The sequence below is a fragment of the Triturus cristatus genome, chromosome 2_2 (assembly GCF_964204655.1).
Source record: "Triturus cristatus chromosome 2_2, aTriCri1.1, whole genome shotgun sequence".
Lineage (NCBI taxonomy): Eukaryota > Metazoa > Chordata > Amphibia > Caudata > Salamandridae > Triturus > Triturus cristatus.
Window position 1 is genome coordinate 1,106,232,161 of NC_140582.1, and position 24,361 is coordinate 1,106,256,521.

Consider the following 24,361-nt stretch of genomic DNA (forward strand, 5'->3'; position numbering starts at 1 on the left):
TCTGAAACTGAATCCTGGACCTTCGACAATCAGTTCAACGCCAAATGACAGAAGAATCTCCCATGGGGTAAAGGAGTTACTCCCCTGCTTGGCAGGCACCAAAGACGCATCTGTCCAATCTGTATCTCCGAAGCTCCCGCCGGACGCCGAAGACTTTGCAACACCAGCGGTGGATTTCCAGACTTCCCAGAGGCCGAACCGAGTCCCCAGCAAAGCTGAGATCTATAGCCCTCGTGGGTACCGTGGAACCAGAACCCCTGGACACGTGCACATTTGCTAGCGCAATAGCTTTTCGACGTCCCCTGAGGCTGTGCATTGGGTTACTTGTAGCCCAGACCCCGAGCAGTGAATTCACTGAAGATTGCTGGCCTGTCCACTCCGAGTGACCAATGGGCCGCCATCTTGTGATTCCTCTCGAGGTCCCTTCGCGATCCCTGGTCTGTCGACTTGTGGGTCCCTGAGAAGGGTAATTTTACTTTTATTGGGCTTCCCTGGTTGTGCCCGACGTGCCCTGACTTGCCATCGCTTGGGGAGTCCCCAGAACCTTGCTGTTCCGCATCGAAGCATCTTTCTTGTTGTGTCCAATCCGGGCACCGACGCTGCAGCACTCGACATCCTTCATGGGACAGCTCAAATCCAGCTCCTGGTTGTCCTCAATGCCTCCAGGTCCTCTTGGCTGAAGAGTCAAGCTTCACCTCTTTCATCTGAAACACCCAACATCGGTGGGCATTCGTCTATCGTGCCCCGGGTCACTGGCAAGTGACCCAGACTCTGTCCCCTCTGCTTTCAGGTTCTTCACATCTCAGATCCAGGCTTGGATCTCTACGGACACTTCGTATCTTCCCAGCAGCAGCACTTCTTCGCCAGCGGCCATTGAAAACGACGACGCGACCCGCACTAATTGACACCTATGCACCCGGCTTCCCTGGGTGAGGTAACTCGAGTGCTCCAGTGCTCCCAAGGGTGTTGACCCTAGAACTGTCTAAGTCCAAGAGGGTTTGGTCCTAGTCCATGTCTAAGTATCCTTTAACTTTAAAAATCTAACTGCTACTTTCCCCATAGAAGCTAATGGGAGCTCACAGCTGTGTTCTCACACTGCACACTGCCCCCGTGGGTCCCCTGTGTCACTACCTTGGGTGGTTCCTTAGGGTCCCGGCGATTCTACAGGCTCTAGGCCTTGTGTCTAGTCAAGTCGTGGTCCTTATACCACTTTCTTAGTGTATGGTTTGGTCCGCCCCAGGGCCTAACGTGTATTTGTGCTATTTTACTGTAATATTTGAAGTGTAACTTATGTGCTTTTACCTCTAGCCTCATAAAGAGACTAGTGGGGTGTGTTTAGTAATAAATACATATATTTTATATATATACCTGGTGTGGTCTCCTTTCATTTAGCCACTTAAGAGATTATAGACTGGTAAAACAAGCTGCTTTACATTCCTTCAAGACTTAGCCTGAAGGCTGCTCTCCATAGCTACCACTAGGATAGCTTTCAATAAATGTTGTCTTTAACCTATCTTTAATAAGGGGTTGTTTGGACTGGTGCAAGGTGCCGACTATAACTAGTGTATAGCATATACCAGGCCAACTTCTCACATTGGATCGCAGCGTGAGGGATTCCAGCTTGCTTTTGTTTTACCAGATAATCTCAAGTGAGTGACTAACTGAAAACCGCTAAAGGTACCTAAGGTACATATAATACAAGCTTAAAATACAGTAAATTCTACTGAACTTAGAGTTGAGTGTCATGGACTTAGCACACCCTTTCTGCAACTCAAGAGAGTTTAGTAGGACACAGTAGAGTAGGTAGTGCATACACCACACCGCACTAGTAATGTCTTCAAGGCCAGGAACCAGTGGGTCCCTGCCAGAAGCCAGTAGGTTTCTAGCCTCCAAGTATGATAAACTCACATTCTTGGAATTGAGAGCATTGTGTAGTACTAGGAAGTTGAAGACAGACAAGAGTGCAAACACCCAACGCCTCATAGAGGTATTCCTCCTAGATGATCTCAGAAAGACCTCAGGGTCTGATGGGGTAGGTAGAGTGGGTGGGGAAGCGATGAGGAAGGGCCCTGGGGGTTCAGACATCCCTGACCTGACCTCTGAGCTGGCCAGGAGGATGACAATGATCCTAACCTGGAAGATGCAACTCCTGAAGATGAGGAAGATGGCCATGATGGCCCTCTCTTTACTCCACCTTGAACAGTTGGGAGTGTGCCTAGAAGGTCCAGATTTCCTTCTCAGGAGTCTAACCATTCTGACACCTCCATTGGTACCTCTGTTTCCTCTCATATGAGGGAAACCTCTCAGGAGAGGAGGGAGAGACTGCTCCAGTATGAGGAAGCTCAGCTTAAGAATAGAAGAGAGCAGCTAGCCCTAGAAAGGGAGTCCCTAGAGCTCCATAGAGCTAGACAAAAGATGGGACTAGAGTCCCATGGTGGCAGCAACATCCCTATTGTTAGAGAGAGGTCTCATGACCATAGAAACCTAAACAAGATTGTCCCTTCCTACCAGAGTGGGGATGACATCCACAAATGGATTACTGCACTGGAAAGGGCCTGTAAAGTACAGAGGGTCCCCCAGGAGCAGTGGGCAGCAATCCTGTGGCTCTCCTTTGCAGACAAAGGCAGAGATAAGCTCCTCACTGTAAGAGAAGAGGATGCTGATGATTACCAAAGCTTGAAGAGTGCACTGATTGATGGGTTTGGCCTAACCACTGAACAATATAGGTTAAAGTTCAGGGATACCTGAAAGGCACAGAATAAAGATTGGATGGGCTTTGTAGATTGTGCTACTAAGGCTCTGGAGGGCTGGTTGTTTGGCAGCAAGGAGTGTGATTTCAAAGGATTGTACAACATAATTATGAGGGAGCAGATCCTTAATAATTGTCAGAATCAGCTGTTGCATCAGTACCTGGTGGACTCTGACCTGACCTCTCCCCAGGAATTGGGAAAGAAGGCAGACAAATGGGTCAGAACCAGAGTGAAGCAGAAGGTTCAGAACCAAGGTGGTGACCCAAAGAAGCAAGATTCAAAGAACTATGACAAGGGTGGGGAGAAGGGTAAAAACCAGAAGTCTTCACAAGGTCCCCAAAAATCTTCTTCAGGGGGGAGTCCCAATCTACCAAAGGAAAAGGCCAAAAGAAACCATGGTGCAAGGTATGTAAGCAGAAAACACATTGGACTAGTGATTGCACCAAGCCCAAAGACTCAAATCCAGCCACCATTGCCCCTAAGGCAACTGTCCCCCCTAGTACAGCTACAGTAGTGGTGTTAATACTCAGAATAAGGTTGTAGTAGGGTTAACCCTGGGTTCTGAGATGGACTCTGGCCTAGTTGGCTGTCCAACTCCGACTGTCCTGATCTGTGATGGAGGCATGGACATGTCTCCCTTTGTGAGTCCCAGTAAATTGGGCAAATATATACAGCAGCCTTTGATTAATGGAAAAGAGGCTTTGGCATTCAGGGACACAGGAGCAAGTGTCACAATGGTGACAAAAGATCTTGTGGATCCTGGGCAGATTATACTTGGTGAAATGCACCAAGTAACCAATGCTAGCAATGTCAGGACTGACCATTCCTTGGCAGTTGTTAATTTCTCCTGAGGAGGGGTAGCTGGCCGCAAAAAGGTTGTGGTAAATGCAGACCTCCCTGTTGAATGCTTGCTTGGCAATGATCTAGAAACTTCAGCGTGGGCTGAAGTGGAGCTCAGAACACATGCAGAAATGCTAGGGATCCCAGCACATGTATTTGCTGTGACTAGGTCACAGGCCAATATGTCTAAAACTGAACAGGCCCTGGATTCTGGAAGAATGGATCAGGTGCCTCCCAATAGGAGGAGCAGTAGGGTTAAGGCAGTGCCTTCCCCCTGACTCAGAATACAGATCAGCCTCCCGAGGGAGATGATCTTGGACCTGAAGAAGTAACTGTCCCAGAGGTGCTTGAACCTGACCAGGTTGAGTTCTTGGGAACAGGGGGCCCTTCCAGGGCAGATCTGAGCCAGGAGCAGCACAGCTGCCACTCTCTTGAACCCCTCAGAAAACAGGCTGCTGATGAGGGTGCTGGGAATGCTAGTGGCACCCATATGATTTATTGGGATGATGGACTCCTATATTCAGAGAGTAGAGACCCCAAGCCTGGTGCTTCCAGGAGGTTGGTAATACCTTTGAGGTTTAGGGGCTTCTTACTGACAATAACCCATGATATTCCCCTAGCAGGACACCTGGTCCAAAAAAAGACTTAGGACAGAATTGTTCCTCACTTTCATTGGCCCCACATGTCTGAAGATACTAAGGAGTTTTGCCGCTCCTGTATCACCTGTCAAGCCAGTGGCAAGGCAGGTGGAACAACAAAGGCCCCCCTGATACCATTACCTGTGGTGAGGGTTCCATTTGAGAGGGTTGAGATTGACATCGTTGGTCCCATGGATCCTCTAACAGCCTCTGGGCACAGATCCATCCTGGTGGTGGTGAACCATGCCACTAGGTACCCAGAAGCCATTCCCCATAGGACCACTATAGCACCTGTGGTGGCAAGGGCCCTCTTGGATTTATTCTCAAGAGTGGGTTTTCCTAAGGAGGTAGTATCTGACAGGGATGCAAACTTCATGTCTAGTTACTTGACTGCAATGTGGAAGGAGTGTGGAGTGAATTACAAATTCACCACACCCTATCACCCACAATGCAATGGTTTAGTTGAAAGGTTCAACAAAACCTTAAAGGCATGATCAAAGGACTCCCAGAGAAGCTTACGCACAGATGGGACATCCTTTTGCCATGCCTTTGGTTTGCCTACAGGGAGGTGCCACAAAAGGGGGTTGGTTGCAGCCCTTTTGAACTTTTGTTTGGCCATTCTGTTAGGGGTCCTTTGTGTCTGGCGAAGGAGGCCTAGGAGTTACCACTCAAAACCCCTAAACAGGACATAGTGGCTTATGTACTTGGTCTCCGCTCCAGGATGGCTTAGTATATGAAAAGGGCAACTAAAAACCTCGAGGCTAGCCAGGAATTGCAAAAGGCCTGGCATGACTAAAAGGCTGTACTGACTGTTTACCAGTCAGGGCAGAAGGTGTGGGTGTTGGAAACTGTGGCCCCAGCCGCCCTCCAAGATAAATGGAGTGGCTCCCATACAATTGTTGAACAGAAGGGGAAGGCTACCTACTTGGTAGACCATGGAACCCCCAGGAGTCCCCAAAGGGTACTTCATGCCAACAGACTAAAACCATATGTTGACAGGGCAGACATGGGCTTGCTCATGGCTACTGATGAGGGACAGGAGGAAGAGAGTGACCCACTCCCTCACCTGCTCTCTCAGAACCCTGATGATGGATCAGTAGATGGAGTAGCCTTGGCAGGCAGCCTCACTGTCCAGCAGCAAACTGACAGCAGACAAGTTCTCAGCCAGTTCAGACATATGTTTTCTCTGACTCCAAGTCAGACTAACTGGTGCACTCATGAAGTGGACACTGGGGACAGTCTGCCTGTGAAGAATAAGATCTACAGGCAACCCGATCATGTCAGGTACTGTATGAGGACAGAAGTCCAAAAGATGTTGGATTTGGGAGTCATTGAACCCTCAGATAGCCTTTGGGCTAGTCCAGTAGTCCTGGTGCCTAAACCTCACACCAAAGATGGTAAGAGAGAGATGATGTTTTGTGTGGATTACAGGAGTCTCAATGCAGTCACTAGGACTGATGCCCATCCCATCCCAAGGGCAGATGAGCTGATAGATGCTTTGGCCTCAGCCAAGTTTCTAAGCACCTTTGACTTGACAGCTGGCTACTGGCAGATCAGACTAGCTGATGATGCAAAGCCAAAGACAGCATTTTCTACCCCTAGTGGGCACTATCAATTTGTGGTAATGCCCTTTGGTTTGAAGAATGCACCTGCCACTTTCCTAAGGTTGGTGAATCAAGTCCTTACAGTCCTGGAAGACCATAGTGCAGCATATCTAGATGATATTGCTGTCTTTAGCTCCACCTGGGAGGATCACCTGGTCCACCTAAGAAATGTTTTGGAGGTCTTGCAAAAAGCAGGCTTAACTATCAAGGCTACTAAATGCCAGATAGGTCAGAGTTAGGTTGTGTATCTGGTCCACCTTGTAGGTGGAGGCCAGGTTCAACCATTGCAGAGCAAAATCCAGACCATAATGGACAGGGTTGCTCCCACTACCCAGACTCAGGTGGGAGCCTTCTTAGGCCTGACTGGGTATTACAGAAGATTTGTAAAAGTTTATGGATCCATTGTGACACCTTACTTCCAAGAGAATGCCCAAAAAGGTTCAATGGACAGCTAGCTGTCAAAAGGCATTTGATGACCTGAAGCAGGCCATGTGCACTGTTCCCATTCTGCAAAGTCCTGATTACTCCAAGAAGTTCATTGTGCAAACAGATGCATCTGAGTTGGGGGTAGGGGCTGTACTGTCACAGTTGAATGATGAAGGTCAGGATCAGCCAGTAGCTTTCATAAGAAGAAGGCTGACCCCAGAGAGAAACGTTGGTAAGCCATTGGGAGGGAGGCCTTTGCTGTGGTTTGGGCTCTGAAGAAGTTGAGGTCATACTTGTTTGGTACTCACTTGATTGTTCAGACAGACCATAAGCCCCTCTTATGACTAAAACAGATGAAGGGTGAAACCCCAAAACTTTTAAGGTGGTCCATTTCCCTACAGGGGATGGACTATACAGTGGAACATAGACCTGGGAGTAACCATGCAAATGCAGATGGACTCTCCAGATATTTCCACTTAGAACATGAAGATTCAACTGGTCAAGGTTAGTTTAATGTCCCTGCGTTTGGCGGGGGCGTTGTGTAGGAGAGTAGGATCTGCTTCTTATGGTTACCCCCATTTTATGCTGCTGTAACACTGTTTTTTGACTTTAGTCTGGCTGGAGGCCTGCTATCCAGGACCCCAGCCTAGCTGCTTCCTCTCTAAATTGATTCCTAGTACCTTAAGTACCCCACAGATTGGATTCTGGGGTGCCCTTATACGTCCCTAGTATATGGTATACTATGTACCCAGGGCATAGGTACCCCAGAGGCCTACCAGGGGCAGAAGCATGTATTATGTCACCCCTGGGAAGCCCTCCAAAATGACACCATAGGTCTGCTACTGCAGCCTGAGCAAGGTGGTGCATGCACCCCTTACTGAGATATTAGTTCACTATATCTCACCCATCACTGTACATATAAACCTATCTGTCACCCCTATGGTAGGCCTTATCAATCCTGAAAGCAGGGTGCTTGGTTTTGTGTGAGAGGGTGCCCATGCAGGAGCAGAGCCCCTCTGCAGCCTTTCGAATCTATTCTCCGGGGTTGTCTGTGATGCAGCATGACCATATACTCTTAAGTGCATTATAACCAAACGGTAAATGTTAACTTTGGACTGGCTGCATGGAAACATGTTGTATTTGGTGTCAAACACCTTGGGAACATACCCCCACACCAGTAACTGGTGTGGGAGTATGATCCCACCCTTCTAGCGGGACATGACAGCACCGGTATACCCGGTACCAGCTTAAAAGAGCCCTGGCATCTCAAAATGGATGCTGCAGCCACAGACACGAGTCTGGCTTCCTGCTGCTGATTGAAACTCCGGCAGGGGAGGCCTGGACAATAGGTTTCCTGTCACAGGGAGGTGTTACCACCTCCCAGACAGGCCTTAGTGGATTATGGCTGGGTGGGAGCACTCCAGGAGTTCTTTGAAGTCCTGCACTGGGGACTCATTTGGTGTTCCTGTGCATAGACCAGCTCAAACCGGTTGCAGGGGCTACCAGCCCCTGCTCTGGCGCGAAACTGGACAAAGGAAATGGGTGAAGTCACCCCTCTTTCCAAACCCTTCCATAGGTGGGTCCCCTGAGTTAGCCGGGTCCTGGAGTATGGTCAGAAGTGGTGTTTCTGATGCGATACGGAAGTGCTAATACAGGAACAGACAGTAAGCTGAACCAACGGACTGTCCGTTGTGAATGAACAGACGGCTGGCAAGCGCAGCCATGCAGAGTACAGCCAATTACCTGTGGCTGGTGTCTGATATTCTCGGGCAAGGAGCCACGGCCAATGTCTATCGCGGCCGCAACAAGAAAACTGGTGACTTATATGCTGTGAAGGTGTTCAATAGCATGAGCTTCTTGCGTCCCCATGATGTTCAAGACCGGGAGTTTGAAGTGTTAAAGAAACTGAATCACAAGAATATTGTCAAGCTCTTTGCTATTGAAGAAGAGACAGCCACACGACACAAGGTTCTTGTGATGGAGTACTGCCCGTGTGCCAGTTTGTACACTGTTTTAGAGGAACCATCCAATGCCTTTGGACTACCAGAATCCGAGTTCTTAATCGTCTTGCGAGATGTTGTGGCAGGGATGAATCATCTTCGAGAGAATGGTATAATCCATAGAGACATCAAGCCTGGCAACATAATGCGTATTATTGGTGAAGATGGCCAGTCTGTCTATAAGCTGACAGATTTTGGGGCTGCCCGGGAACTGGAAGATGATGAACAATTTGTTTCTCTATATGGCACAGAAGAATATTTGCATCCAGATATGTATGAGCGAGCTGTACTACGAAAAGACCATCAAAAAAAGTATGGAGCAACTGTGGATCTTTGGAGCATTGGGGTGACATTTTACCATGCTGCCACTGGCAGCCTTCCTTTCAGACCCTTTGAAGGCCCTTGCAGGAATAAGGAGATGATGTATCAGCTAATCACCGGAAAGCCTTCTGGGGCAATATCTGGACTACAGAAAGCAGAAAATGGACCAATTGAATGGAGTTGTGATATGCCAGCTTCCTGCAGCCTTTCCAGCTCGATAAGGTGTGGGCGTTTAACATTTATTACCATTGGAGCTCCTCTCATTTCATATGGGAGGCAAGAACACGTTGCTGGATATCTACTTTCACGTGTTATACGTTGGACCCTGATCCTCCTGATTTATAGTATTGATCAGGAGCAGCACAATGGCCCGCCCTGAAATGCATTTTGGGTATTGATCAGGAGCAGCACAATGGCCCGCCCTGAAATGCATTTTGGGTATTTATCTTTGATTCTTTTTATCTCACATGCACTTCACTATTTTCCTATATCCAGGTCCTGAAGAAGCGCCAATGACCTTAGCGGCGACAGAGGTGCGAAACATGTTGGCCATTTTTTTTATGCTTAGGCATATTGTGCCATTTGGGATGATACTCTTATTGAGAGTTTTTTATACTACCAAGAGGGTCATTGAATTACTTCAACCTCTAGGAGGTTACCCCTTGCCAGTTTTAACTCACTATGCACGCAATTTTTGTTACCCCTACATAGGACCCACCCCGCACACCCTCATGCACCATCCGGCATGCCTCAAAAGATCTCCACCAAAGTGAACCTACGGGGGACCCGTTGGGAATTGCAGCGCCGGCCCAACGAGGAGCACATGCCCGATGATGAAGCATGACACCTCTCGGGGTGTGTGAGGGCAACAAGAGGCAAGATATGTTCTTTCCCTCACCTGATGGGCCCACTTTACTTAGGACTTCTTCTTTTTATGATGCTTTTTTTCTTTATACTGTTAGGCTTTTTGGGTATCTTTCTTGACCCTGCTTTGGAACAGTGTCTCCTTTTTTGTTGGTATGTGATGCAGCATGACCATATACTCTTAAGTGCATTATAACCAAACGGTAAATGTTAACTTTGGACTGGCTGCATGGAAAAATGTCGTATTTGGTGTCAAACACCTTGGGAACATACCCCCACACCAGTAACTGGTGTGGGAGTATGATCCCACCCTTCTAGCGAGACATGACAGCACCGGTATACCCGGTACCAGCTTAAAAGAGCCCTGGCATCTCAAAATGAATGCTGCAGCCACAGACACGAGTCTGGCTTCCTGCTGCTGATTGAAACTCCGGCAGGGGAGGCCTGGACAATAGGTTTCCTGTCACAGGGAGGTGTTACCACCTCCCAGACAGGCCTTAGTGGATTATGGCTGGGTGGGAGCACTCCAGGAGTTCTTTGAAGTCCTGCACTGGGGACTCATTTGGTGTTCCTGTGCATAGTCCAGCTCAAACCGGTTGCAGGGGCTACCAGCCCCTGGTCTGGCGCGAAACTGGACAAAGGAAATGGGTGAAGCCACCCCTCTTTCCAAACCCTTCCATAGGTGGGTCCCCTGAGTTAGCCCAACCCCTTCCTTGGGTATAAAGACGGAACCTCTGTAACCAGAACTTTAGATATTCCTGGATTTAACTCTGAAACTGAATCCTGGACCTTCGACGATCGGTTCAACGCCAGATGACTGAAGAATCTCTCTTGGGGTAAAGGAGTTACTCCCCTGCTTGGCAGGCACCAAAGACGCATCTGTCCGGTCTGCATCTCTGAAGCTCCCGCTGGACGCCGAAGTCTCTGCAACACCAGAGGTGGATTTCCAGACTTCTCAGAGGCCGAAGCGTGTCCCCAGCGAAGCTGAGACCCGTAGCCCTCGTGGGTACTGTGGAACCGGAACCCCTAAGCACCGTGCACATTTGCTAGTGCAATAGCTTCTCGACGTCCCCTGAGGCTGTGCATTGGGTTACTTGCAGCTCAGACCCCGAGCAGTGAATCCTCAGAAAATTGCTGGCCTGTCCACTCCGAGTGACCCGTGGGCCACCATCTTGTGATTCAGCTCGAGGTCCCTTCGTAATCTCTGGTCTGTCAACTTGTGGGTCCCTGAGAAGAGTAACTTCACTTTTATTGGGCTTCCCTGGTTGCTCCAGACGTGCCCTGACTCTCCATTGCTGGGGAGTCCCCAGGACCTTGCTGGTCCACACCGAAGCATCTTTCTCCTTTCTTTGTGGGTTGCTGTTGCCAAGGCTTTTTGTGTCCAATCCGAGCACTGACGCTTCAGCACTCAACATCCTTTGTGGGACAGCTCGAATCCAGCTCCTGGTCATCCTTGATGCCTCCTGGTCCTCGTGGCTGAAGAGTCAAGCTTCACCTTTTTCACCTGGGACACCCGACATCGGTGGGCATTCGTCTATTGTGCCCTGGGTCACTGGCAAGTGACCCAGACTCTGTCCTCTCTGCTTTCAGGTTACTCACATCTCCGATCCAGGCTTGGATCTCTTAGGACACTTCGCATCTTCCCGGCAGCAGCACTTCTTCGCCAGCAGCCATTGAAAATGACGACGCGACCTGACACCATTTGACACCTGTGCACCCGGCTTTCCTGGGTGAGGTAACTCGAGTACTCCGGTGCTCCCAAGGGTGTTGACCCTAGCACTGTCTAAGTCCAAGAGGGTTTGGTCCTAGTCCATCTCTAAGTGTCCTTTAACTTTAAAAATCTAACCGTGACTTTCCCCATAGAAGCTAATGGGAGCTCACAGCTGTGTTCTCACACTGCACATGGCCCCCATCGGTCCCCTGTGTCACTACCTTGGGTGGTTCCTTGGGGTCCCGGCGATTCTACAGGCTCTAGGCCTTGTGTCTAGTCAAGTCGTGGTTCTTATACCACTTTCTTAGTATATGGTTTGGTCCGACCCTAGGGCCTAACGTGTATTTGTGCTCTTTTACTGTAATATTTGAAGTGTAACTTATGTGCTTTTACCTCTAGCTTCATAAAGAGACTAGTATGGTGTGTTTAGGAAAAATAAATATATTTTATATATATATCTGGTGTGGTCTCCTTTCATCTAGTCACTCAAGAGATTATAGACTGGTAAAACATGCTGCTTTACATTCCTTCAAGACTTAGCCTGAAGGCTGCTCTTCATAGCTACCACTAGGATAGCTTTCAATAAAGGTTGTCTTTAACCCATCATCAATAAGGGGTTGTTTGGACTGGTGCAAGGTGCCCACTATAACTAGTGGCCAGCATATACCAGGCCAACTTCTCCCACTGACAGCCTGCCTTGTATCGGACCATAAATCACTCAAAAACACAGGACACTTTGCCGCCTTTCCTGAGGAAAGACTTCTTTAGCAAGGTTTTGGATGCCGGAGGATTCCAATATAACTCCCCTCCCCTGAGAAGCTTGTGACTCAAGTCCTGGTGCCTAAGCGATTCAGTGCACACGCAAGTAAACAAACAGGGTCTCAGCCACTACTCTTTCCTGCAATAACCAGTACTTCTTTTGTGACGGTGACAGTGGGCCCTCTTACACTTCATTTTGGGGACCGGGACTTATCTAGAATCATATTTAAACCAGCAGTGAAAGAGACGCAATGTGAGAGGGAGAAGCTGCAGGTGAAGAGAAACGCGGGGAGTGGTAGGAAAGAGAAAACAAGAGCTGACGCAAAAGCCGGAGCTAAGGGCAGAACAGTTGGGGAAGAAATGCAAGAGAAGAGTTTAAAAGAGGCAAGGATAGGGTGAAATGGGTGACAAAGGCATAATAACAACATCGGGGAATGAAAGGAGGGATGGTTAAATGCTACGTGAAGGAGAGAGAAAAAAAGGACATAGTGACCACACAAGTCGGTGAGCACCAAAGAGATAGAGAGCTTAAGCACGGAGAGCGAACCAAATATGGGTGTATGTGAAACAAGCTGTCGCCACGCAATGGAATTATAAAGTGAAAGCGCGCCATGCGCGTTGTACCTGCCTTCAGCCCTGCCTCCTTTTGGGACGGCCCATCCGGACTGGATCACGGCTTGTTTATATAACACGCCTCCTGAAGATAAGAAAGTGATTTATGACAGCCGTGAAGCAAGCGATCCAGTCCGAAGAGGCCGTCCCGAAAGGAGAAAGGGCGTCAACAAAACAAACTAATTTCCAATGGCAGGCCACCGTTTAGCATAAACGATGATGCCAGCCAATGAAACATAGGGGGGGGCTTCAAGCCCCCTTCTGAAATCCTCTTTCTAATATATGTCTCGCAGAGCGAGCAACGATTGAGCTGTAACGCTAGCAGAGACCTAAAAAACAGGAACACGTCATAACGAGCTTGCTGGTTACAAATAAAACAGGCTGTGGGAGGTCTTGTTTCAGTTTACAGGATAGTCATGGTAATGCATCACATGCCATCAACTACACTCCACAGCAGCAGGAGTGCATCTGTATACTAAGCGTTTTGTGTTTTAGAATACAGCGCACAGTACATCAGCAAACCCTACCATGGTCACCATTGCCTTGCAAGGTCATGGGACAGCTTAATGTCTACTGCCTTTCACTTACTCATTCACAACCCCCTCCTAACTCCTGAGATTGTTACAAAAAAGAGGAACATGTCATAATGGGCTAGCTGGGTACTAATAAAACAGGCTGCAGGAAGGGCTTGTTCTAATTTGCTTGATGGTCATCGTAAAGCGCACATGCCATTAACTGCACTCCTAGGCGTTGGAGTGCATCTGTATAGTAAGCATTTAGAGGTTTAGAATACAGCGCACAGTATACAAGCAGGCACATTGTTGCAGAATTACAGGTTAAAAGCAAGTGATCAGTAAAAGGCTTATTGAAGGATAACACAAACAATGGTATGTTTAAAATACATTACCCTGTCTTTGAGATGTAGGTTAGGGGGGAACATCCTTAACATCGCGGTTAGTACACCGCGATGCGGTTATATCGCAATCGTTACAACGAACGCGATGTAACCACGCAATGCCATTACAACGCAAGTCTTTACATCGACTTGCGCTAGATGGCGTGCTAACATTACAAATAGTGTAGTTTACTATCCCAGCACCTTCCCTACTGTTAAGTGGACTGGAGTTGGAATAGTAAATTACACTTTACTAATGTTAGCACGCCATCTAGTGCAAGTCGATGTAAAGACTTGCGTTGTAATGGAATAGCTTGGTAACATCGCAGTCGTTGTAACGACCGCGATGTAACGGCACGCGTTGTACTCACTCGCATTGTAACATCATACATCCTAGGTTAGGTAATGTTGATGCCAGCACCCAAGTAAATTCACATTACTCAAATTTTGAAACTGACCTACCAGGGACACCAAAGAGGTACTTATGTGTACGGTCTCCAAGCACCTTGGGAACCAGAAGAACAGTGGTAAAAAATAATACAATACTATTACATAATACTTTAAGGCTGATATGTCTAAGTATTCCAAGAATTAATTACCATTACACAAATTAACAGGATTAAATGTTATCCTCAAAATGTCCAAAGGACGAGTTAGCCCCGCCAGGATCTGACCATGTGACCCATTTATAATAACAGTACAGTGTCCTAATTATCTGGCTTACCACTTTCATGCAATGGCCTTGACATCTTGGTGGTCATTGAAAATCCAATTCACTGACTAGAAGGGAGGTATGGTAAGACAGTGACCAAAAACACACAATGTAGTAGGAAGAGGGAAGAGATTTAATAAAGGATTCCTGCATTTGAATCTACACATGCAATGATCTCTTTATTTTGATGATTGTTGGCTTTGGTACTTCTAGCCAGTTGGATAGCTCAGTGAGTTAAGTGACTTCAGCAGGTATGTACGTGTAACACACAAGTCACAAGTATGAATTGCACTAAGGCAGGCGGTACCTTCTTTTTTTGAAAGGTGAAAACAATAAGTATCATAATTTTACTAGGCAATTTTGGCGGCGCTCATTAAAGGAAATGTACACATTTCATATCATGTTTTGCTCTCTATCAAATGGTTAAATGAATATGACCTTGTTTTTGTATGCCGTGGTGACACAAAGGAGTAATGGTGCATCGGCTGCAGGCACTACCAAGATCGATTGGCATTGCCAATGCTTTTTTTAATTTTATTTAAACTTTGCCACAAAGAAATCAGCAACAAGAAGAAACATGGCAGGAAATATGTTTTGCTTAATTGGTTGCAGAGTCTGCATTTTAAAATATATTATGGGGTTGAGCACCTACTGCAGAGACCTTTGTGTGCCCAGTAAATTTCAAGGAATAATAACATTGGTAAGATAACTCTAGAGTTAAGACTTTTGCTCCAGAGATCTGTGTTTTGTCTAGTCCCAGATTTGAATCAAATTAGTATATAAGGTTAATGTGTCTCCTGCAAAGCAGATCGTGTGACATGCAGGTGACAGATTTTTTTTTAATGTAGATTGGTAAGTGGGTTACTACTTTTAAAACAGAGATCCTTCTGTTAGCACAGTGAGCTACTAAGGACATGTGAATCCTATACCTTGTAACCCACACTGTCTTAGGTAACACATCGTGTACATTGATTTACACACTTACATGATTTATTTGCAATGTGTAATTTGTATGTTATGTAAAGCTCTCTGACACCCTGCTTTGGGATGAGTAGTGCTATAAAAAAATTGTTTTAATTAAGTTATGTGTATAATACTAGGAAAAACCAACACATCTGAAATTCTTTTTTAAAAATTTTTTAAATATGTTATTGTTCCACGGTATCAAAACAAACAATGTATCAATAATTTAATACATTCATATGATCACAAAATGCCCCCCAAATACACATTCCAACCTTGCGTTTCCTTGCACCTTTTGCCGAATACAAACTCATTTCTATATTAAGTAAATTATACATTTTGGCACGCCATCGTTCAAAAGGAGGGGGCTCAGGTTGAAGCCAATCAGCAGCAATACACAGTCGAGCTACAACCATTGCTATAAAAATTGAATAGCAATGTTTAAACATAGGGGTCCCCTTGTCCAGGTCCTGTCCAATACCCAATAACATAAAAAAGAGTAATCTTAATAGGTATCCCTGTGATTTCTGACAAAAATTTCACAATATCCATCACATACTAGACAGTTTACAGCAACTATAAAAACATGTACACTATCCACACTATCCCCCCCACAACGAAAACATTTGCCATCAAACCTCCCCCCCCTTTGCCATACGTGCTGGAGTGTAGTATAAATTAAATACAGTTTTGAATAATTGAACCTTCAAGTTAGCAGACAGGAGAGTTTCTTTAGACATTATAATGGCTTTCTCTATAGCTATACCAGATTCACCCAACACATTAGCCCATTGGGCATTATGTTTCTCCAAATCGCCTGGTCTAAGGGATAAAAGGATCTTATACAGCACCCCAATTTTTTCCTGACATCTTATGCTTTCAATAAACTGATTTGGTGCAAGCACCATATTTTTCCGACTTAAAAAGTCCCGGATTTGCAGAAATTTGAAAAAGTGTGTCTTAGACAAATTATATTGCCTAGCCAAATCTGCATAAGTTGAGAAAAGCCCACCAACCTCATAAAAATCTCCAACTTATAAAATATCTTTATTTCTCCAACTTAATGCCACCGTATCCCAAAAAATGGAAGGGAGAATCCGAAGGGAATTCGTGGGTGTATAATATGTTAGCCCTTCCAACAGAAGTAATTTCCGCACAGTTCTCCAAACCTTGAAAGCAGCTTCCATTACTTTAAACCGTGTCCTTTTAAAGTATTTACCATCAATTTCTTTAAACAGACAGCACTTTGCCTCAGAGCCAAGCATTAACTGGAAAAAGGAGGGAGCCTCCGTGGTGTTCCTGACCTCCTCCCCTGTCAATAATACTTGCATTTTTAACAAAAAACAAACATAATAATAAAGTGTAAAATCGGGTATCGACCAGCCCCCCCTCTCTTTTATTAAAGTAATAAACCTTATAGCCCGTCTGGGTTTACCAGGGGCCCCGAGAAATTTAGTACACAAAGATTGCAATTGTTGAATGTGATCTCGTGTCACTTCAAGAGGAATAGAGCTGAATAAATATAATACCCATGGTAAAATATTCATTTTTATGATGTTACCTCTACCGACGAGTGTTAAATGTAGCCGCCACATTCTTTCTAACGATTCTTTAATGCTGCCCATTATATCCAACCAATTAGCTTCAACTAGATCTTTCATCGATGTTTGAATTTTGATACCTAAATACATAACTTCTTTCACCGATCTCACATCGTTTAATACAATATTATCCATACAAAGTACTTGCGTTTCAATAATATTAAGCTTATATCCTGATACCAAACCAAATTCTGTTGCTAAACGCTCTACCTCTTTAAAGGCAGTAAACGGATCTTCTGTGGTGATGGCTATGTCATCCGCATATGAGAAAAACAGAATGAGGGATCCCCTGAACTATAAAGGGTTTGACTAAGGAAGCTTTTCCAACATGCCTGAAAAAAGGATTGATGTATAGAGCGAACAGTAACGGGGAGCAAGGGCACCCCTGTCGAGTTCCTCTAGTAATTTTCACTGGTTCTGAAACTATGCCCATTGCAGCTATTTTTGCAACAGGTGCGGTATACGATACCTGCAAAGCCATCATAAACCCCTTCCCAAACCCTGCCCGATACATTAGTTTCCATAAATACTCCCACTCGACACGATCAAATGCCTTTTCAGCATCTAACAAAATGAACCCCATTTTCCTCCTTTCTGCCTGAGCTGTCAAAGAGTGTCACCACCTTATTAACATGAGTAACCGTCCCCCGACCCGGTATAAGCCCATGTTGGTTTAATGATACTAATGGACAAATAATCTTTGCCAACCAATTAGCTAAAATTTTCGAATACATTTTACAATCACAATTAATCAAAGATATTGGACGATATGAACCGGGCTGTTCCGGTGGTTTCCCCTTCTTCTTAAAGACCACAATTGTGGCCTCATTCCAGGATTTAGGAGCTCGCCCATTCTGTGCAGCCCTAATAATAGCCAACATTTCATGCTTAATCTGTTGAAAAAATGCCTTATAGATTTCCCCCCGGAAGTTTATCAGGTCCTGCGGCTTTGCCCATTGCCAGACTATTAACCGCAATCTCTAATTCCTCCATAGTAATTGGGGTTTCTAATAACTCTACCGCATCTGGGTCTAATTGTGGTATGTTCCCCCCATAAATATATTGTTACCCACATCCAACATTTCCTGTTATGTATATAATTCCATGTAAAATTGATGAAAGATTCCCAATATCCCTTGCGGATCTTGACACACTGCACCTAAACGATCTTTGATGCCCATAATTCGATGGGAGGCTTCCTTCATCCGCAACCGTAGTGCTAAGCACCAACCAACCGCTTCCCCATACTCATGGCATTGCTTTGTATAAATCAAGTATTTCCTAGCATTTTCCCTGTTCCATAAAGCATTAATATTTGCCCGACACCTAGCAACATCGGTCTCAAAATCCAATATATTTCTGTTGTGCTATCCCCTGGGTCAATTTTTCCTCAGCCATTCTCATTTTGGAATACAATTCTTGTACCTCCAATTTAGCTTTCTTCGAATAATATAAACCAAAGCTCAACACTTCGCCCCTAAAACTAGCCTTAAAAGTATCCCATATAATTGCAACATGAGCAGATTGCCTATTAAGTTCAAAGAACTCCGTAATCCAACTAGACATATGTTCTTTGAAACTGTCATCTAGGCACAGCTTCCGATCAAATGAAAATGTTCTTATTATGGACTTTAGACCAATTGCCTCTATTTCTAAAAGTAATAGATCATGATCTGATGTAATCCTAGGAAATATATGAACCGATGCCCCAGCTACATATGCTGAAGACAAAAAAAAATAATCAAGCCATACCAATTTCTTATGAGGAAACAAATAAAACGTATAGCCCGGATCTGCTGGGAAAAAATTATCCCATACATCGACCAGGCCATGATCATTCACAAAATTATATAAAGCTTTAAAAACTCTTGGTTTACGCCCCTTATATGCTTGTGGTCCACTCTGAAGTTCCTTTATCTTAAAAAACTAATATTAAGATCACCACATACCACTAAAGGAGTTGACCACGATGTAAGCTCTAAATTTAGATAATCAAAAACTGCTGATTCATCTAAATTGGACCCATAAATAGTACAAAGTGTAAGTTTGCTGTTGCCAAACACACATTCAGCAATAGCCCATCGCCCCATTGTATCTGCTAAACAGCGGCCTGTAGTCTGCACAGCTGTTTTAGCTAATATTGCAACCCCCCATGTCATTGAGGCTTGTTGTGAGGCAACTAAGAGAGAAAATCCTAAATCATTTAACATATTGCGTTTGCCCCAAGGTATGTGTGTCTCTAGGACAGTTGAATTGTTGCAAAGCTCTGCCGCAACCCTGTTCCTCTTATTATAATTATTGAGGCCAGAGACATTTAAAGAGCAGATTTTAACACCCCTGGAAACCATAATAAAGCCAAAAAGAAACTATACCCAATCCAAATGCTACTACAATTATAAACTCCAAACAAAATTTTCGGTATTGTATCATTTTATTTTCATTTTTGATACCATGGATCTTTTCGCTATACCCCACCGAAGTGCCCCCCCACCAAGCCACCCCACCACCACCACCCTCCACCCTCCCCAGACACCCCCAACACTGTGCTAACCCCCCTCCTTTAATGGGGCTTTAGGACCCATGGTCCTGTAGATGCCAAGCTTCCGTGTGTCTCCTGCCATTGCTCACAAACCCCCCCCAGTCATAAGAGGAAATTCCTCCCTCCCCCTGACTGGACGGAAACATATGTTACTAGCTATCCAAAATAGGAGGATAGAGAGAGCCTACAGAAAGGAAAAAAAAAACTGACTGATACCATATATTATCCCTGCTTCCCACAGCTTATACCTCTATTTCGTGACCAGAAAAAATCTAAATGGTGTTTAAAAACTCCTTAGCAGAAGCTTTATTAGTAAAGAATCGAGTATGCTCCTGAAAGATTACTTTAAGTTTAGTCGGATTCATCAAAAACGCTTTAGCGCCTTCACCATGAAACAATGTAATAAGCTGGCGTAACTGCCAGCGAATCTCTACTGTAAACCGCCAGAAATCTGGCCTAACAAAAAACTAAAAATCTTTCCCAGATCTTTTCTTATCCGGACGAGCTAAATTAAAAACCTTCTCTCGGGCCAAAAAACTGTTAAATGAAACTAAATAAGCTCTAGGTTTTTCATCAGTTTGACCTGCTCTTGTCCGTATGTTAAATGGGAACCGATGCACCCGTTCAATCTTCCTATCCCAGTCCCATCTAGTAAGCTCAGGAAAGGCACTTGTGAACAAGTCCACAATAAATTTACGAGGGTCCGATCCTTCCCTTCCCTCTGGAATCTGTAGTACTCTAAGATTTATCCTTCATGTGCGATTTTCAATTTCATCCATTTTCCACTGTGTATCTTCTATAAATAGATATACGCACCTCTGCCTCATTAAATCTAGAAGTAAAATCAGCACAAGATTTAGCCATACGTCGCACCGAGTTTTGCAACTTACGACAAAGATTTTGGACTCTCTGGCTTTCATCTCTTGTTTCCTCCCGGTGGGACATGATTGATTGATATATTAAAGACAAGGAAATATTTTCCGGAGGCTGACATAATTGCGACTGACCATCGCTCTGCTGGTATTTCTCAGCCTCACCCCTAGTCACACTGTGCTCTATTCGCTTACAAACAGTTTGAGGATTGCCTTCTATAAACTCCACAGAGTTCTCCAAACAAATACTACTGTGGTCGCTGCCACCAGCTCCATTCATCTGTTTAGAATAATGTACCACCAAGTCTTCACACGATGAAGTCGACTGTTCAGATAAGGAAAACAAGTCTTCAGACTCCACATTCTGCATAGGTATTTGCATATCTCCTTCCACATTTGCAACCTGTATGTTAGCTGATTCACTGCTCTCAGCAACACCAGAGTCAAAAACAGTGGAGTTTTGTGCTGTCGCCTCACAACCACCAATAAGCTACTCCTTATCTTTTGCTGCCAATAAATCTTCACTCGGGGTCAGGGTTGGGGCTGATACCACATAAAGAAGTTCCATATTTGACTCCCCGCCACCATCCGTGTTATCTGCAATTTCCGCTCCCTCTAGTTGACTAAGAGGAGGCTTTTTGCCTTTCCTTTTGTGTTTGGCAGCAGAGAAAATTGCTGGGATAGTTTTCCTTCCTCCAGCATCCGTTTTAACTCGCACAGTATTTAAATAATTTTTAGAGCCTTTGACTACATTACCGGGCGTCTTGTCGCTCCCACTCTTCGGCCGACGCATCTTCTTGAGCCCGCGCGTTCCTTTTGGTGGCATGACCATCGGTTGAGCAAACTTCCTGCAGGAGCCTTTGAGCTGTCTCCAGGTGGAATCAATCACCTTGAGGCAGAGTTCACGTACCGCAAACGCCCAGCGACTTCGTCGGATTCTGAGCAGCCCCGCCACGAACGTTACCAAAACACTCAGCATTCAGCCTCCCCGGGAAAATCAGCCCAAAAATTGTCACATCGGTAAATCCACATGAGTGATATTTCTGAAGTGCTGAAGATTGCTTATCAGCACAGCATTTAATTTTGGCAAAGTATTTGTCTCTCTCCTCCTCAAAAAACAGCAATTTGCGAGCTCCAGCAGGAGCGGTCAGCTCACACGTCCACTCACGCGGACGCCATCTTGCCTCTGAACTTTTTCCACATCTGACATTCTTACAGTTCATGATTATATGTCATGTGCAGGGACTGAAAAAAGGTAAGAGCATCCCACTCTTAAATGCCTGTGAAGTGATAAGCTGTGTCTCTTTGTTTCACCTCCGTAGCATTTGCATCAATGTGTGAGGCCACGCCCAGCCGGGTTCATATTGGATCGGATAAGGCCTGATGGCCTCTTAGCTTCGACTTTTATCTTTGACTCAGCTGGAGGTGAAAGAAAAAACCCTACCGGTGTACACTTTGCTGCTGGGAATAGAAAGCAAACAACCTGCAGGCGCTGCTGACGAGTTCAGCATATCTCAGTGGGGACCAGCTTCTTGGCAGAGAAGACAGCGTCTATCCTGTAAAAATAGATGGTAGACACGGTCTACCCGCATGTACCCAGTGATTTGTGCCCTGCACTAACCCGTCAAGATGCTTACATGTGGCGGGTGGACAAGAGCACAGCCAAATGCTTTCTAGGCCAGCAGCTGCAACAAATATGCTGTTACCAGAGTGTGTAACTTTCATGCGCGCCTTTTACCGAAAGGACGATTGTCCTGCATTACCATCATGGAGGCTGACACAAATGTATTTTATGTATAAAGCCCAGTAGAGAAGGAGTTGGTGGGAGATGGACGATGGATGTGGCGCTACTTGCAGACTTCGGGCCTGGAAAACCAGGTACCAAACTTTGTGTGGCATCAATATCCTGTAAATCTGGGCAAATTACTTTATCTAGCCTACCTAAAAAAAAAAATCAAGGTGACCTTGTGAAATGTGATTGGTTTTCATGCAATGTGATGTACATCAAATTCCTTTGGGTCTGCGCTATATAAACAAGCATTGGTAAATGCATTAGGTTCAGTCTATGGAATTAATAAAAAGCAGTTTTGTTGTAGTAAGTTGTAGCTTGGTGAACAGTTATGCAATATAAGTTACTGGAAGTCTGTTCAAATGTTTGTGATGACATCAAGGCTGTGTATATTTCCTGGTGTAAAACTCATATCGCAGGAGCCTCACCTCATTTTCATTCACTCACTTTGAGCCCTGTGTGTTTTTTGCATTCCAAAGGAATTGTTACAGACATATTGTGAGCACATTTCATCATGTTTGCAAAATAATGAGGGATGTGCTTGAAAAAGAAGTTTTGTTAAAAGGTGTATACTAGTGGCCCAGGTCAATGTTGAAAATGTGGGTGAAGCAGTTGATGGAGCAGGTAGTGCAAAATTGTGTATACCTCCTCTATTTTTGCATGAAAATACTAATTATATAATCTATTAATTATAATATTATTAAACGAGTGTTGCATGTATAATAATCAACATTATTAATACTAAAATACACATGGGATTTGCTAATTGCATGGCTAAATAACTCTTATAACTAAAATCTGTACGCATATTAACAATAGTATATGTTGTAATAGAATACTGCATGATATATGTTGCTTTGTGATGTTGAACCCTTGAGGAGGATCGAAAAAGGTGAATATAATTGCTTTAAATGTCGCTATATGCTAGTTAAATACAAGCACATAGAGGGATTAGCAAGGGGTTAACATTAGTATCACCATTTCCATGATTTAATTATTCTTTTGTGTTTGATTCGCTTAAGTTGGTGTTTGGGACTAAATTCAATATGGCCGCTGTCGCCACACTCAGAAGTGGCCACTGTCTCATGAGGCGCGAAGTGAGATGCGCATGTGCAAGAGATCTCCTAAACCTCGTAGCGACCTTTGCACAGACTGTCCATGGTCAAGGAGACGAAACGGGACACTCGCCAAGACACGGGAACAATCAACCTTACAGTAAACCGGAACAAGACGATACTTCGCTAACCAATGACCTCATCCCTAGAACTATACTGAAAATCTTGGAATACTGGTCGTACAATCTCAACCAGCCAATCACAACTGCTCTAAAGTTTAAATTTGTATCTTCTTTGACTTATTTTATTATAAAAAGGCTAGTAGAATAGGGAGTGTACAGCGGATGATGATCTATCTTTCTTTTATTCATAATTTTTCCACATTCGTTGTGACGCCTTTTCTGAAGATCCAGATGCTGCCCGACTGCTTGATGACTGCAAACATTTTCTAAAAATCCACAGGCTATGATATATGCTTGCGCGATTGATAAATTGGGACTGTAGCGTGCTGAGCAGAGGACTTTGAGCTTTGGCCTGCTTTTCGGACAGTTTACGACAAATTTTGGTTATGCAGAGCCAATGAATTAGAGGACTTCAAATAGCCAAATTAGGTAAATATGATGTTCTGCGAATTAACTGAATTGATCTAAAACTCTAAACTTTGAAGAGACAAATGCAAATAATAATCATTATGAAAATTTAGATAAACAAATATTGATTAACAAGAAATATGAGTTTGTGGTTTCATTGAGGGAAATAAGGATTCTGAGTCTTAAATTGTGTTTTAGCTGGTTCTAAATCACCATCAACCAATCCAACTAAATTGGTCCATTGACCAGGTGGGTGGAGTGCCTTGATGTTTGAGACTAGGGATCTATAGGTAAAGGATATTAATGTATATATTGTAAAATAACTGTTCTCTCCCTATAGGTTATATAAGGTATTACCCCCCACATGTCCAGCGCTTGAATTACTCATCCCTCCTGTGTGTGCAGACTCGTGAGAGAGACGTATGAGTGTTGGTGTTATGGGCCCACCAATGATTGTGTGTGTGAATGAGCTAGTGTGACGTCGGGTCTGCGACGCAGGGAGGGCATCGGTAAATGTTGTTCCCCATTTCCCTGTCTTGCGCTGGATCCGTTTTTCTAGTAGCAGTATGATGGTTTTATTGTTTTGGTTTGGTGATTATTGCTTATTGATCTGATTATTGCTTATTGATTTCTCAATTTTGCTTATTGGTTATTGATTGCGGATGTTTGGATGAGAATTGGTTTATGTATTAACACTCTATGTTGAGTCGCGTCGAGTTCTATGTTGTCTGACGGCTTCTGGGATGTAGGAAGTCGGAAGTTTGTAACGGTTCCGTAGTAGAGCAGAGGTAAGCGCTGCTCTCGGGAAAGACGGAATTGT

At 44.8% G+C, this 24,361-nt stretch overlaps 1 pseudogene; it reads left to right on the forward strand.

The window, feature by feature from the left end:
• The first annotated feature begins 7,864 nt into the window (after positions 1-7,864).
• Positions 7,865-8,958, forward strand: LOC146863228 (serine/threonine-protein kinase TBK1 pseudogene; annotated as a pseudogene).
• Positions 8,959-24,361: the final 15,403 nt, after the last annotated feature.